General features: G+C 38.9%; 1 protein-coding gene across 5 annotated transcripts in view; it reads left to right on the top strand.

Moving 5' to 3' along the window:
• The window catches only part of KANK1 (KN motif and ankyrin repeat domains 1), a 238,518-nt gene that overhangs the window by 52,514 nt on the left and 170,691 nt on the right, over positions 1-15,313 (top strand). The gene's annotated exons all lie outside the window — the stretch shown is intronic.

Here is a 15,313-nt window from a genome sequence, read left to right as displayed (position 1 = left end):
GATGATAATTTTTTTATTGAAAAAGTTTAAAAACAAAAAAAAAGGTAAAAGTGAAGGATGCCTAGGCTGAGGGTGGTGACTGAATATGTGGTACTTGAAATTGAGTTTGAGTGTCCAGGCCCAATTTCATTATATCTTGGGACACTTAAAAAAGTCTTGGAGAGGCAATCTGCTTGAAAATGCTGTATAAACCTTAAACCTCTGTAAACTGTCAATTATAAGTGCATAATAATTTCTGATTTGTATACTTCTGTTGATAATCTTGCAAGACAGGAGAGAGGCAAAAAAGACTGAAAAGACAGATACTTTTCAGAAATTAAAAATGTAAATTTTCTGAAATAGAGAATGATAGATTTTTCTAAATGTGACCCAGAAAGCTTTCAGGTGATTTCCTAGCAAAATTTGAGTTTTCTCAGGTTACATACGGTTGTGGCTCTCTACCATGTACCCCAGTCTTATCTTTGTTTTTGTTTTGTTTTGTTCTTTTGTAAGACGGAGTCTTGCTCCGTCTCCCAGGTGGCTGGAGTGCTGTGGCACGATCTTAGCTCACTGCAGCCTCAGCCTCCTGGGTTCCAGCGAGTCTCCTGCCTCAGCCTCCTGGCTTATCTTTGTTATGCCCCTTCACACGTACTCTGTTCTACATACACTCTTCCTTCTGCAGGCCAGTGCTTCCCTGTTTCTGGAACTTCCTTAGGCATTTTTACCTAGTGTTGTAGTTATTTGTATTGTAGCTATGTGTCATCTTTCTTCCTCCTAGAAGAGAAGATTCTGTCTTACTCCATGTTTTATGTTGTAGACCGTAGTTCAGTGCCTTTTAAACAGCAGATATGGAATAATCGTCTAATGGAATAAATGTAGAGAAGAAGAAGGGGTAGTTTGTGGTTACCTGGGAAAGAAGCGTGGTTAAGTCAGCGTGCGTTTCTCAAGAACAAGCCTTTCCTACATGAACCTCATTTCATTTTTAAATCAATTGCTTATTGAAGAGAGAGTTTGAGTAACGTTGTTAGGGGATATCAGAATTTTAAACACGTTTCATTAGGTATCTTAGGATTTTTATGGGGAAAAGCATGGGCTTGATTATAAGATAGGTGAATGTGTTGCAGGTTAACTGTTGACATTGTGCAATTCACTGCCTTGCCAGTGCTATTCTGACTTTTCCATCAAGGAACTATTAAGGAAGAGGAAAGTTTATACTTTATTTTGAAGGGTGTAGAGGGTTGAGGGTACAGGAATTAAAGGTTGGGTTGTGGGCAGAGTTTAGGGAGACTATAGAAGCACAGCCAGGACAAAATGTCTTTGAAGTCTTGCTTTTGCATAAAGGTACCTTCAGTTTGTATTTTTACATGTTTGTTTTAGATAAAAATATTTTAAATTATCACCAAATAAAATGTTTGAGTAGCCCTTTCCAAATGTCATGGTATCCTAGTTTGAGAAGCGTGGTCTTTGATCAGCAACAGCAGATCGAATTTGTGTCTGTCCCATTGTTAGGAGGGAAGCTAACCAACTGGATGTCAGAAACCAGGATAGAAAAGACTGCAAAAAGTTGAAGGCAATCAACATGAATAAATATACAATTAAACTCTACTGAATGCAGCTTCCTAGAGTCAGGGGGGAAAGTTGCATGTTTATAGAATGGGAGACCTGGATCAATAGCAGCTCTTGTTAAAAAGATTTAAGATTGCAGCCAACCATTTGATATGGGTGGCCCTCCCTGGCAGCATTAATGGCACAGTATTCAGAATTAAGGAGATAATCATCCCGTTGTTTTCTGACTTCATTAGGCTGCCTCTAAGGGCTTGTTTTCAAACAAGTTCTACATTTTAACAGGGTAAGCCAGGGAAGTAAATGGACTAGAAACTATGCCCTACCAGGAATAGTTGAAAGGCTATCGGGTGGAAAGGAGAGCAAAGTTAATTCTCAACTTCAGCAGACAGGATTGGAACTTTTGGGTAGACGTAAGAAGAACATGTTTTTCTATTTCAATAAATTAAGATTTTTGCTTTGTAAACACACATGAAATCGATATATATACGATTTAGTAGTCATTTTCTTCACTTGATAGAACATGTGTATCTTTATGTTAATATTTATATGTTTATGTGATCATTTTTAATGGCTACATAGCATTTCTCTGTATGAATCCACTCTTATTTATTAAAACCATCCCTGATAGTTACTTTGGTCATTTCCAATTTCTTAATAGAAACAACACTGCAATGAAGATATCTGAAATACCCTCATCACTGCATTTGCCGAGTTGTTTCCTTAGGACAGCTATTCCAGCAGTGGAATAGCTGAGTCAACTTTAGTACTATTTATTTATTTATTTTTGACTTCGAATGCTGATTGCCAAACTGCCTTGTTACCAGTAATATGAACTGCATGTGTTAAGTCAGATTACCCCAAATTACAGATGCTGTAATAGGGATTTTGGCAGTGGGTTGAATGTTGCACAGTGATCTAAGGTTCCTTAAAAAATGTCATGAAAGTTTTAATGTATGACCATGTGACTGTTTCATCTAGAGCTTTCACATTTCAGTCTTACCATTTAAGCCACACTGTTATAGAAAACTAATTGTTAAGAGTCTGTAATAGGGAAAATACTTCAAAAGTTTTCTGTGTTCAGAAAGCACTATAGAAACTGACCAAGGAAGAGAGGCACATGGCAGGCTACAGTGCAATACTGTTAGGTTGCATGTGTGACAGAAATAGTCAAGGCATCTTTCAGCAGATTAACCATTTTATAACTTAGGTAAATTGGGGTTTTCCAACTAAGTAAATTGAATTTTCTACACACTGCCAGAGCTAGGTAACAGTTGCTTCTGGGGAGGATGGGAACAGATAAAAAGCTGCTCTAGATCATGTTCCCAATAAAGAGCTCAGAGTGAGTTTTGCATGTTTTGTCCTCATGACCTAAAACTCAGCTGTAGTGAGATGGTGTAGTACACTGAGATTATCAGCAAAGGAGATTCCAGCTTCACTGCTCGAGCAAGCCACTGGGCCTCTCTGAGCTGTAGTTTCTTAACCTATGTATGAGGTAAGTTACCAGTACATACAACTCAGAGTTACAATGAGAATTTCATGAGACAATACATCGGATAGTACTTTACAATCTGTAAAATGCTTTACAAAAATTAGTTGTGAACATCAGCTAGTGGACCTTTCCAACTTAAAGCTTTCTAATGGATGAAGAGCTACTAAACTTCATCAAGACAGAAGTTAGGTCTGATTTTCCTTGATTTTGTCATACTGTTTGGCTCATAGTTATAATTCACTAAATTAATATTTGTTGAATGGAAAAAATATGGAATATAGGCAGAACTGGCATAAAACAATGAAATCAGTATTTCATTGTTTTATTAACACACAGAGAGGCACCCTTGAAAACGTGTGCTTCTCGTCTTTGTGGAGTAAGTACCGCTATTCATATCTTACAAGTGGGGAAACAGATCTGTCGATTCTCAAATCACTCTAACAGCCAGATCCTGCATTTTTCAGGTGATTTCTAATTACATGAAAGAGATTATATCAAGTACCATCTTTTGGTTATTTAAGAGGAAAGATGGAACCAAGCCTGTGTTCTGTAGCTCTATTGTGTAAAATCACTTAAAGCAAATGAATGAAATATTTTGTCAGACTTTATTTTTACTAACACTTAATAGAAAATAATTTTATGTGTAGCCCTCGCCACAGTCTGTGTTGCAGTGCAGCTAATGTTGCTATCCCTAATACGGCAACTTTGTCTATTTTTCTGTTCTTTGTGCATTGTGTTTGGTCTTAAACTGTGAATATTCTATTAACTGAGAACTCTGAACAGCCATTGTGTGACTGGAGTGATAGTCTGTGTCAGTTCTATGCATTGTACTTGAAAATAAACATGCTGTTTTATTTCTGGTGGGACTTCTCTCATTGCCACTAATAGTATGTTGTTACTGAAAATATAAGGCTATTAATAAACCTCATAAGTACTTTGCATTGTTGAAACAAATAATCCTTCAGTTTAGGATCACATGATTTCATAGGTAGGTATGTGTGTATCTGTGTTTTCAAGTAGGTGATAGACCCATGAGTTTCTTATCCTTGTGGTGTTAGAAGTGTCACTGAAATTGAGTCCAGAATTGTAGTTATGTGTGCTATCCTAGGGAGAGGTTTTTTTTCTTTTTCTTTTTTTTTAATCAGAATCTCAAATTGCTCTATGGTTCAGAAATGTTTAAAGTCCAGTGACCCAGCAAATTGATTTCAGCCCTGGTAGCTTATTTGATCTGTGTTGACTGTGTCACTAGAAAGTGATATAAAATACCTAGACTAGCACAAGGCACACATAAGTGCTAAACAAATATTTGTTGGAAACCCAATAAAAATTACAGGTGCTTTTTTCTTTCTTCTCTGTAATACATAGGGCCTGTGAACCTCTAGAATACAGGATCTTTGTCTTACTCAGTCCTTGGCAGCTGCGTAACTTCTCACATCTGACTCCTAGTGTCATAGAATGTGCACTTTCTTTAGCAAAGTAGAAGTTTTAAAACTTTTTTTGTCAGACACCGTCATACATACCAAAAAATCCGAATATGTACTTTTAATAAAGACAGTTATAAATTATATATGTGTATATATCTGTATTGAAGGTACATGTTCAGATTGTTTTATGCTAATATGAAACATACATAGTTGCAATGTTAAGAGATGAAAAGTAATGCTTTAGCATGTACTGATAACCATGATGGCTTCATATTAATATTAAAAGCTATAATTACTTCTGCCCATGCCTACTTTCAGTGTTCTCATAATCTGAGCATGCACCCAGCTCTGGCTCTTTGCAGCCCCTGTTCCACCTCCTAACACTCTTTCAGAAGATGCCCCTACTGCTAACTGCATATTCTCTATGCTTCTCAATTCATATTCCTGAGAGTCAGCATCTGATTGACTCAGTTCACCTTATCATTTCAGGTCAACTCATATGAGTCTCATTGATAAACATTGATACACAGTGTTCTCTTAATGATATGGTCATAAGCATTTTAACATGCATTGTCTTATCTATAATGCATGTTAAAAATCAACCTCTCAAAGTTTTTTATGCCAAGGCTGAAAGTGTTCAAATGTTGATATATTTATTTCCATTTATTTTTTATTTTTGTTTAAAATCTTCGACTTCATATCCAGTTTTCAACCTAACTTCACAAAGTAAGCATTTCCTTATCTCAATAAAATCTTCATAAACATGTTTAAGTATGTATAATTTAATAATTACTGTTTCTGAATTTTTTGTTTTATAATAGGCAGTAAATGTATTTATGTCTAAGTCTGTGGGTTTTGTTTTTTCCCTCCCCTAGAGGGAGAGATGTGCTCTGTGGTCCAGGCCGGAGTGTAGTGGCACAATCATAGCTCTATTGCCCAGGCTGGAGTGCAGTGGTGCAATTGTGGCATGCTTTAACCTCAGACTCCTTGGCTCAAGCTATGATCGCGCCTCCGCCTGCTGAATAGGTATGACTACAGGAGCGCATCACCATGCCTGCCTAATTTTAAAAAGTTTTTTTTTGTGGAGTCAAGATCTCAATATGTTGCCCAGGCTGATCTCGAACTCCTAGCCTCCCACTTTAACCTCTCAAAATGCTGGGATTACAGGTGTGAGCCACCATGCCTGGCCAACGTTGATTTTTTTAAAAACACTATTTCCTTAGTATATGTATTATTCGAAGCAAAATTACAGGGTCAGAAGTCACATTTTAAAAGATTGTGACCACTTGAAGAAGCTTTAATACATTTTGCCAAATTAATTTCTTTTAAAAGTGGAATCAATCTCCACACTCATTGGGATATGTGTGAGTGCCTAGCTCACTGTAGACAGAGCTCCTGAGAGGGATGGATGCCTCTGGTGCTCTTCTACCCAGCTGTAGAGGTTCATCTAGGGACCAGCCCCCACTGTGGGGTATTGGGAGACTGTATCTTCTTAGTATCTGTCTGACACATTACTGTATCCAGCTGCCTGACCCAGTCCTGCTCTCCTCCCTTCTGCTTGTCCTGCCTCCCCTCTGTTTTATCAACTTTGTTTCAGAAAACATAGCTTCCTGTCTCTGTATGTTTATCAGTCTCTTATTTTATGTTCTCTCAGTACGTTATAGTGCTTGCTAAGGTTTGAATGTCCCATCTGAATCTCATGTTGAAACTTAATCTCCAGTGTGGCAGTATTGAGAGGTGGGGCCTTTAAGAGGTGACTCTGCCCTCATGAATGGATTAATCCATTCATGGATTAATGGATTAATGGGTTATCACGGGAGTGGAACTGATGGCTTTTAAGAAGAGGAAGGGACCTAAGCTAGTATGCTCAGCCCCCTCACCATGTGATTCCCTGTGTTGCCTCGGGACTCTGCCAGTTCCCCACCAACAAGAGGGCCCTCACCAGATGCAGCCCTAGACTTTGGACTTCTCAGCCTTCGTACCTGTAAGAAATAAATGCCTTTTCTGTATAAATTACCCAGTTTCAGGTATTCTGTTATCAGCAACAGAAAATTGAGACAATACATTTATTATAATTGTGTTCATTTTTCTTTCATGTAAACTTATAAGATGTTTACTTCTCTGGTTGGCTTTTCAAGAAAGCTTTTGAATTTATCACTTCTATTTTTTCTATTGCTTAAAGCATTCATTATTGGCGAAATATTTTGTAGTCAGTTTTCAAACAAATTTGGTGGGTTTTTTTCCTCATTTTGATGTGTAGTTCACTTACTTGAGTTATTTAGGGCTTACATTTTTCTTTGTTCTCACCTTCACCAGATTCCCTAACATTTGATGTGTTGTAGGGTTTCTGTTTTCATTGATTCTATACCTTCCCCACCCTGGGCTTTTTCATTATTTTCAAAATAGTCTCATATTAGGATTTGTGTTTTTTTAAACAATTATTTAGGAGAATAGAATGGTTTTTTTTCCTCCATGTATTGGGTTGTTTAAATGTCTGTTATTTCTGTGATGGCTTTGTTTCAATCTGTGCTTTGAGTGTGGTCTGTCATTGCTACCTTGCAGGATGTATTATTCTTAGGCCTAGTATGATTGTGTGTGTACATTTGGCGAAAAATGTTTTTGTGGAGATGATGTAGACTTAAAATTTTAAATCCCTAGCTGTATTTTCATTACCATGAAAATTTTATTTCCTTAGCATGCCCTGAATATAAAGACTTGCTTTTTTTTAGCATAGTTAACAGTGTTGAGATAAGAGAGACTTGCTGTCAGTTGCACTGATGGCTGCACTGTTGTCCAGTGGGCTCAGCTGTGTATACAGCTTGCTGTATAAATAGAGTTCTAGACACAGGTCCCTACAAGCCTAATCTGTGACCTAGACCCTGTCTCTGAGGTGCTCTTACCAGAAAGTTAATCTGTGAGAGAACCCTTCATCAACAGAAAAGGCAGACATAATTTTCTAAATGCTGTTGATAAAATGGGGGTACCTGCTGCATTCTATTTATTATGGAAACTGAGCATTGGAGACTTTATTTTCCTTTTTAACACCACTTGCCTCCAGCAGCTTACACTAATTGTCGTATATACCAAGGCTTTGAAAATGTGTACTTTTTGTAAGTTTTTAGGAAATATACATGCTAATTAGATAGTGACCAAATTATATTCTTTTTCATGTGAATTTAGTAAACTCATTTAAGATCCCTTGGCTTAGTTTTTCATAAGACTTTCTAAACATGCTTAATCTCTGCATACTATTTTAAATAATAATGTAAGTTTTTGACTTTTTGCTGTTACAATAGGCAATGAATATATTTGTGCTGAAAATTGTGTAGGATTTTTTTTTTAACATTATTTTCTTACTGTATGTTATTAGAGGTGAAATGTTTGGGTCAGGAGTTACAAGCATATATTTAAAAAAAAAACTAATCACCCTAATGACCCTTGATACATTTTGTCAAATTGATTTCTTATAAAAATGGGATCAATTTGCACCTCCGGTGAGGTATGAGAGAGTGCCTATCTCCCCGGGGACCTAGCCCCTTGATAGTTCCAGCACTCCATCCAAAACCAGCTCCACTGTGGGGTGTTTTGTGTGACAAGGTAGTGTCATGTGTCTTCTCTACAAGAAAAGGCATTGTTACCAAGGCAAACACAGATACTTGATACAGTTAGGTATAAACCAGAGGAAGCCTTTTCCAGAGAGATTGTTGACAATTGCTAGAGGTTATGATAATGCAGAAGTTAGAGTGTTCCTTTGGCAACACGTGTTAATGGATTTGTTCCAATGTTAGAACCCTTTTTAATGAAAATTCTGAACACCTACACTGGAAAAATAATAAAATAAAAAGCCTTAGTCAGGAATGTATTGCTCATTAAGATTTAGCCAAGGAGGTCACATGTTATTTAATAAGGTAGATTACTTTTTTTCTTTTAAGCAAGGAAATACCTATGCTTCACTTCTAAATAAAAAAAATCTTTTAAAAAAAAAGAGCACATTTTTTAAAAAGTAAAACATGACTAAGATAACTGCCTTCTTCCTAAGCACTTTTTAATCTCATACAAATTTACATTTAGAGACGTAATAATTTGGCTTTTTTGAATGAATGTCAGAAATAGAGTTGGAGTATAGAGTCTCAGCTGAGAAATTTAGACACATGGACCAAGGTATGTTCCTTTATCAGAAAAGTGAAAGGCAGTCCATTTTGTTTAAAAGGCAGCACATAGATAATTCAGAGAGAGAAAAATACAGGTTTATAGGAAAATGCTTACATATTTGGTAGGTACTCCAAGTTTGTACTTTAGCTTCATGTCTCCTAAATCAAGTTCAAGTGATATTCTTCCCAGGTTACTTGTGGGTCTAGGTGCAAAACAACTTGGAATGTTGTAGTCGGGCATCATTTTCTGGCATCCAACCCTGAAGGTTGCTGGGAGGAAATGCTTATTTTCCTTTTTTAGGGCATTTCAGTTTAAAACAAATTAAAAATGGAAAGTCAGTGTTTTCCCTCCACTAATAAATCTCTAGCTTATGGTTGTAATAAACAGTAAAGAGAAATACACCTTTTTTTTTTTTTTTTTTTAAAGAGACAGAGTCTTGCTCTTTTCCCAGGCTTGAGTGCAGTGGTGAAATTGTAGCTCACTACAGCCTTAAACCCCTGGGCTCAAGGCATCCTCATGCCTCGGCCTCCTGAGTAGCTAGGACTACTTGCTTGTGCTACCACACCTGGCTATTTTTTAAATTTTTTTAGTAGAGACAGGGTCTCAAAATGTTGCCCAGGCTGATCTTGAATTCCTTGCCTCAAGCAATCCTCCTGCGTGGCCTCCCAAAGCACTGGAATTACAACCATGAGCCACCATGTCCAGGCCAACTTACGCTTTTTTGAAGGACATGTGTGTTAAGCAGATATTTCTAATGTCAATGGATTTTTTGCGTCAGAACATGTTTTAACTCGTGAGATAACTCACGAGTTGACTTGCCGTTTCTGGCAGAACAGTCTTTCCACATTTCCATCTTTATATTAAAAACTTGTGAAATAAAATTTCTTTTTGGGCTAGAAAAAGGTAAGATTGGATCAAGTGATAGATCTCTTTAGGACTTGCCTTTTCATACTTTGCAATCTCATTAAGTATTATCACAATGTATGTCCTAATACAATAAAGTTGAGGTTTAACCAAAAGTTCTCTTTTCTTCTGTTGTGCATTGTGAGAGTAATATTTGAGCTGCTGTAGATTGTAATTACTGGCAGATGTGGAAGAGTCTTACTTTGAGTATTGATGAGGCTGATATACAGTTGCTGTAATCAGTCAAGTGCTACGTGAGTTAATGTCATTACTGAAGGACAGTTTTTATAAAAAGAGAATATAATTTATAAATGTGGAGGACCTAGAGGAATAAATTAAAGTTGTTGCCTTATCAGTCACCAAACTTACCTGATAAATGATGATTTTTTTTTTTTTATTTATAAAGCCAGAAGTAATTTAAGCCATTATCAGTGAGAAAAGTGGTGAGGATAGCAGGGATTAAATACATTGCAGGCATTTTATTTTTATTTTAAAGAAAATTTTTAAATGATTGACAGAGTTTTCTAGCTCAGCACTCCCATTCCCACCCTCATCCATTGATTGATGATTGTTTCCTTTAAAATCCTGAGTGAAAAGACAGGAATTATTTGATTGTGGTGAGGGTGACTGATGCCAGAAGGTCAATTTTCCTCCATTTACAGGATTCATATACACTTTGAAAAGGTCTTCTGTTAGATTGGATTGACTAAAGATGAACAGTGTACTTTTTGTTTTGTAATTGCATTTAGCTTTAATTAGAGGTTCAGAGTAGAAAGCTGAGAGTTGCTTGGAGGAGCCAAGCAGGAGATTAATGGGCTTTGCCCATCCACCGCAGCTCTCTGCTTCCGGGTCCTTTGCCAGGGTAACCTGGATTTGTCTTTGTAGTGGAAGGAGCCTTGTCCTGTAGAAGTAGACATCACTGATCTATCACTAACATCATGTGGCCTTTGTTCTCTGGCTGGACATGTTTGAAAGGCCCAGACCACACCCAGTCCTCGCATAGGAAAGGGTCCTGAAGCTTTGCACCTGTAGCATTCCATAAAGGCTAAGGAGCATGAGGGTGGTGAGTGGGCAGGGCACCAGTGGTCTCTACTGAAATACTGGAGCCCGCACTCTGTTAATAAATGAGGCTGTAGAGAACATTTCCTTGGCATATTTTACTGCATGACCCAGTGGACTGGGGTGCTCTGGGAAAACGAGCCTCAATTCCTCCTCTTCCTCCTTAGGTTGAAATATGTCATTTATATGATTGTTAATACTGAAATGAGCGGCCATACCACTGTGTTCTCATCAGGGAGGAAGCTTTTATGTTTGTAATGATTGAAAATATTCTTTCTCAGCCAGGCATGGTGGCGCACGACTGCAATCCCAGCACTTTGGGAGGCAGAGGTGGGCAGATCACCTGAGGTCAGGAGTTCGAGACCAGCCTGGCCAACATGATGAAACCCCATCTCCACTAAAAATACAAAAATTAGCCAGGCGTGGTGGCACATGCCTGTGGTCCCAGCTACTCGGGAGGTTGAGACAGGAGAATCACTTGAACCTGAGAGGCTTAGGTTCCAGTGAGCCGAGATCATACCACTGCACTCCAGTGTAGGCAACAGAGTAAGACTCCATCTGAAAAACAAAAAAAAAAAAAGTATTTTTTTTCTCTTTTTAAGCGTATATCTACTTTAAGTTAAAACCTGTATTTGCCCTGTTTTTATGCCCACAGTGGAACTTGAAGTTGTTTTATATCAAAAGCATTTTCTCAGAGTATTCTGAATTTTGAGAAGGCTAAACTTGGCTAAGCTTTATATTTAAAAAACAAAAACAGAAAAAGCTTCTGGGCTTCTCTCATCTTTCTTAGCAAATGAGGGGTATAGGGTACTTGTCTTAATGTCCTGACTTATTTCAATTAAAGCAGTGAACAATATTCTAAAAGACAAGGCAGCAGATGATACTTAGTATTGCCCTTAAAACTGCATAGTAATAACCTTCAGTGAGATTTATAATAATATGGAAGTAAGCTCCATTTACATCTGTGAAGTTAAAGCACAGAGAAAGATAGTACAGTATTTGCCTGAGGTCAGTCACACAGTTGGTGACAAATGCCACCATTCTTAGTATTTTATATGAGACTTCTGTTTTATATAATAGATTACAGAGGCCAGGCACGGTGGCTCATTCCTATAATCCCAGCTCTTTGGGAGGCTGAGGTGGGAGGATCACTTGAGCCCAGGAGTTTGAGACCAGCTTACAGCTTGAGCAACATAGCAAGACCTTCTATCTCCAAAAAAAGCCAGGAATGGTGATGCACACCTGTGGTTCCAGCTACTCAGGAGACTGAGGTGGGAGGATCGCTTGCGCCTGGGAGGTTGAGGCTGCAGTGAGCCATGATCATGTCACTGCACTCCAGCCTGGGCAACAGAACAAGATCCTGTCTCAAAAAAAAAAAAAAATTAATTACAAAGGTAGTGTTCTAGTTAATAGCAAGGACAGAATGGCATAAACAATAAGCTTGGCTGGACACAGTGGCCCATGCCTGTTATCCTGGCACTTTGAGAGGCCAAGGTGGGCCAATCACTTGAGGTCAGGAGTTCAAGACCAGCCTGGCCAACATGGTGAAAACCCTGTCTCTATTAAAAATATAAAAATTAGTTGTGGTGGCACCTTTAATCCCAGCTACTTGACAGGCTAAGGCAGGAAGATCACTTTAACCTGGTTGGTGGAGTTTGCAGTGAGCCAAGATCAGGCCTCTGCATTCCACCCTGGGTAAGAGAGTGCGACTACATCTCAAAATAAAAGCAATAAGCTTAATGAGTGATTCCCAAAGTGTGGTCCATGGGCCAGCATCATTCACATCATTTGGGAACTTAATAGAAATTTTAAATTCTTTGGCCCTACCAGACCTACTACTCACTCTAGAAGTGTGAGTCTAGGAAACTGTGTTTTTAAAAAGCCCTCTACATACTTCTGATGCATGATAAAGTTTGAGTACCACTAGCTTCATACCATCTTTTTATAATTTTATCAGTTTAAATGCTTAGGGCTGCTGAGATAACATACTCCCTTGGGGCCTGAGTTTATACAAGGTAAGAAGCAGCCAGCAGCCTCCTCGAAAGCACAGCATAGACAACTTTACTGGGCCTCCCTTTTAATATACAGATAGGTAAGAAAGCAGAAGATGAACCAATATTTGAGCTGCCTGTGTTCTGCCAGGCACTGTGTCTGTTTTTCCTATAGGTGCCCTGCATTTAGCCCTCATAACAATCACGTGCTTGCCATAGTGTGCTCCTTGTATATTTTGGTTACTTCATTTTCTAGTTGTAATCTCAGTCTTGAGAGCAGGCTCAGACATTTGCTTCGCTTCTTCCGCTGGCAATCACAGACACTTCACATTGTTTCATTTGAGGAACTCTGCATTTCTTTATGGCACATACAGTTTGTGTTGGAGATGCAGAAAGCTTCATCTTGTGCTTGGTGCTTCTTCCGGAACAGTAATTTTATTTCAGGCTTGTGGGAGAGGAGGAGGAGGGACCTTGTCTTTTTTGCAAATCATGACATTCCTGTACGTACCATGTAACTGGTACATGGTAAATAACTGTTAAAAAGATTTCCATACGATTAACAGAAAGCTTGTATCATCTCCCAGAGACCTTGCACCCACCCATCAAACTTACTTCTTTAAGGCAGTGATTCTCAAAATGTCTCTTGACCAGAAACAGCATCACCTGGAAGCTTGGTAGAAGTGCACATTCTCAGGTTCCACTCCAAATGTCTTGGAACAGAAATTCTGAGAGTGGGACCCAGGAATCTGTGAGGTTTTTTTGTTTTGTTTTATTGAGTTGGAGTCTCGCTCTGTTGCCCAGGCTGGAGTGCAGTGGTGCGATCTCAGCTCACTGCAACCTCCGCCCCCTGGGTTCAAGCAGTTCTCTGCCTCAGCCTTCTGAGTAGCTGGGACTGCAGGCATGCGCCATCACACCTAACTAATTTCTGTATTTTTAGTAGAGACAGGGTTTCACCGTGTTAGCCAGGCTGGTCTTGAACTCCTGACCTCATGATCTACCCACCTCGGCTTTCCAAAGTGCTAGGATTACAGGCATGAGCCACTGTACCCAGCCGGAATCTGTGTTTTAACAAGTCCTGCAGATGGTTTTGATAGATGCCAACATTTGAGAACCACTGGCCTTATGCACAAGAAATAAGATTTTAAAATTGTACTTTTTATTATAATTTTCTGGGAAAGTAAAGGTGTTTCACTTGTAAACTTTGGGGATAAGAGTACCCTGAAGTTCACGATGGCATCCTGCAAAGCCCCAAAGAGTGCTAGTTGCTGATCATTACCTCATTACCTGTGCATACATCATTCCCTCACTCAGAGCTCAGCTAGGAGGCCTCCTTCCCACCATATACCCAGGTCACCCCTAAATGTGGTCACTTTCGCCACAAGAACTGAGAGGAGAGACACCAGAGGATATGGAACTAGCCATACTGGGGCTTGTGGTTTCAAGGGCAGAAGTGAGCCAAATGAGGACCCCTCAGAAAATTGCTTTCTCATTGGATCATCCAGAAATACATCAGTAAAAGCATTGACCTTTTGTTTTCTTTGCTTCAAAGAAAGCAGGAAACATTCTTCTTGCTTTATGTATCTAGATAGCAAGTAAGGAAGAATGATTTGGATTCTTGAGTCTTACTTTTTATCTTTTAGCTGTGTGTGTGTGTGTGTGTGTGTGTGTGTGTGTGTGTGTGTGTGTGTTTTCGTAGTTTAGGAGTATATCTCAGTGTTGACTTTTAAAAATATATGTGTAAACAGCTAGATTTATGCATTGTTACAGCATCAGTGCAAGTTTTTAGGGAAAAAAATCAAGCATGACAATTGAAAATAAAATACTCATTATTAAGTTGGACCCTTCTTTACCCTCAAGAAATTGTACTTGGATATTTATGGGAGAAATTATTCCAGATCCTGCCAGTTCTGTCAGAAAACTGATACTACTCTAGATAATCAATTTCTCCTACCTCTGTATAATATTTAACTTTTATTCAAAATGTAGGCTCAAGCTATGCTAAAAATTCCATCTCAAAGATGACAAGCTCATCCATGGGGAGGGGAGAGAGGGCACAGCACTCTCATAACTCCAGGAATTTGACTGTTATATCTTGATTTAATAAAATGTCTGCAGCTGAAAATGGGAAAAATTGACTATATGCAGGTTTGAACACACAGACATAATGCCAGCTGAAGCATAGTATTCCACATGCAAACCTAGAAAAACAGGGTTCAGTGAGGCACAATTTGGCAGGGAAGGCATACTGAATCTGCAGGGATGGGAGGTCTAGTCCCTGGGGAGGTCTTCAGTTGAGTGCCTGTACTCCAGATAGCCTTCCCTGACCCACCCACCCTGGATCCGCTTCCCTCTGCCCCCAGTGTGGGCTCTCCTAGCACAGCTGGGTATTAGCTTGGTAATGGGAAAGGATAGTATTCAACGGGCAATCTTTGGCTTCCAGGAACAAAACAAACTTAGGGAGGATGTTATCAAGATACTGAAGTCCTCCCCAAAATCCACGATATTCAGCAAAAACCTGGAATCAGAAGTAGAAAAGCATGAGGAAGTTGAAGGACTCTGTGTGTTGTCACTGCTTCTCTCAGCTCTGTCCTCACCTTTCTGGACTCCAGCTCTGGTTTGTCATCCATAGCTATGCAACACATAGATCCAGCTCCATCTGGAGCCTGCATGGCAGTTCCTCAGCCCTAATTTTAAAGCCCAAGCCCTAGGGGAGGAGCATCTTGCTCAGCATAGATCTCACGCCTTTATGT

Source organism: Cebus imitator, unplaced genomic scaffold, assembly GCF_001604975.1.
Source record: "Cebus imitator isolate Cc_AM_T3 unplaced genomic scaffold, Cebus_imitator-1.0 Scaffold155, whole genome shotgun sequence".
Lineage (NCBI taxonomy): Eukaryota > Metazoa > Chordata > Mammalia > Primates > Cebidae > Cebus > Cebus imitator.
Note: the sequence above shows the minus strand (reverse complement) of the source record. Positions and strands in the feature narration are given on the sequence as shown.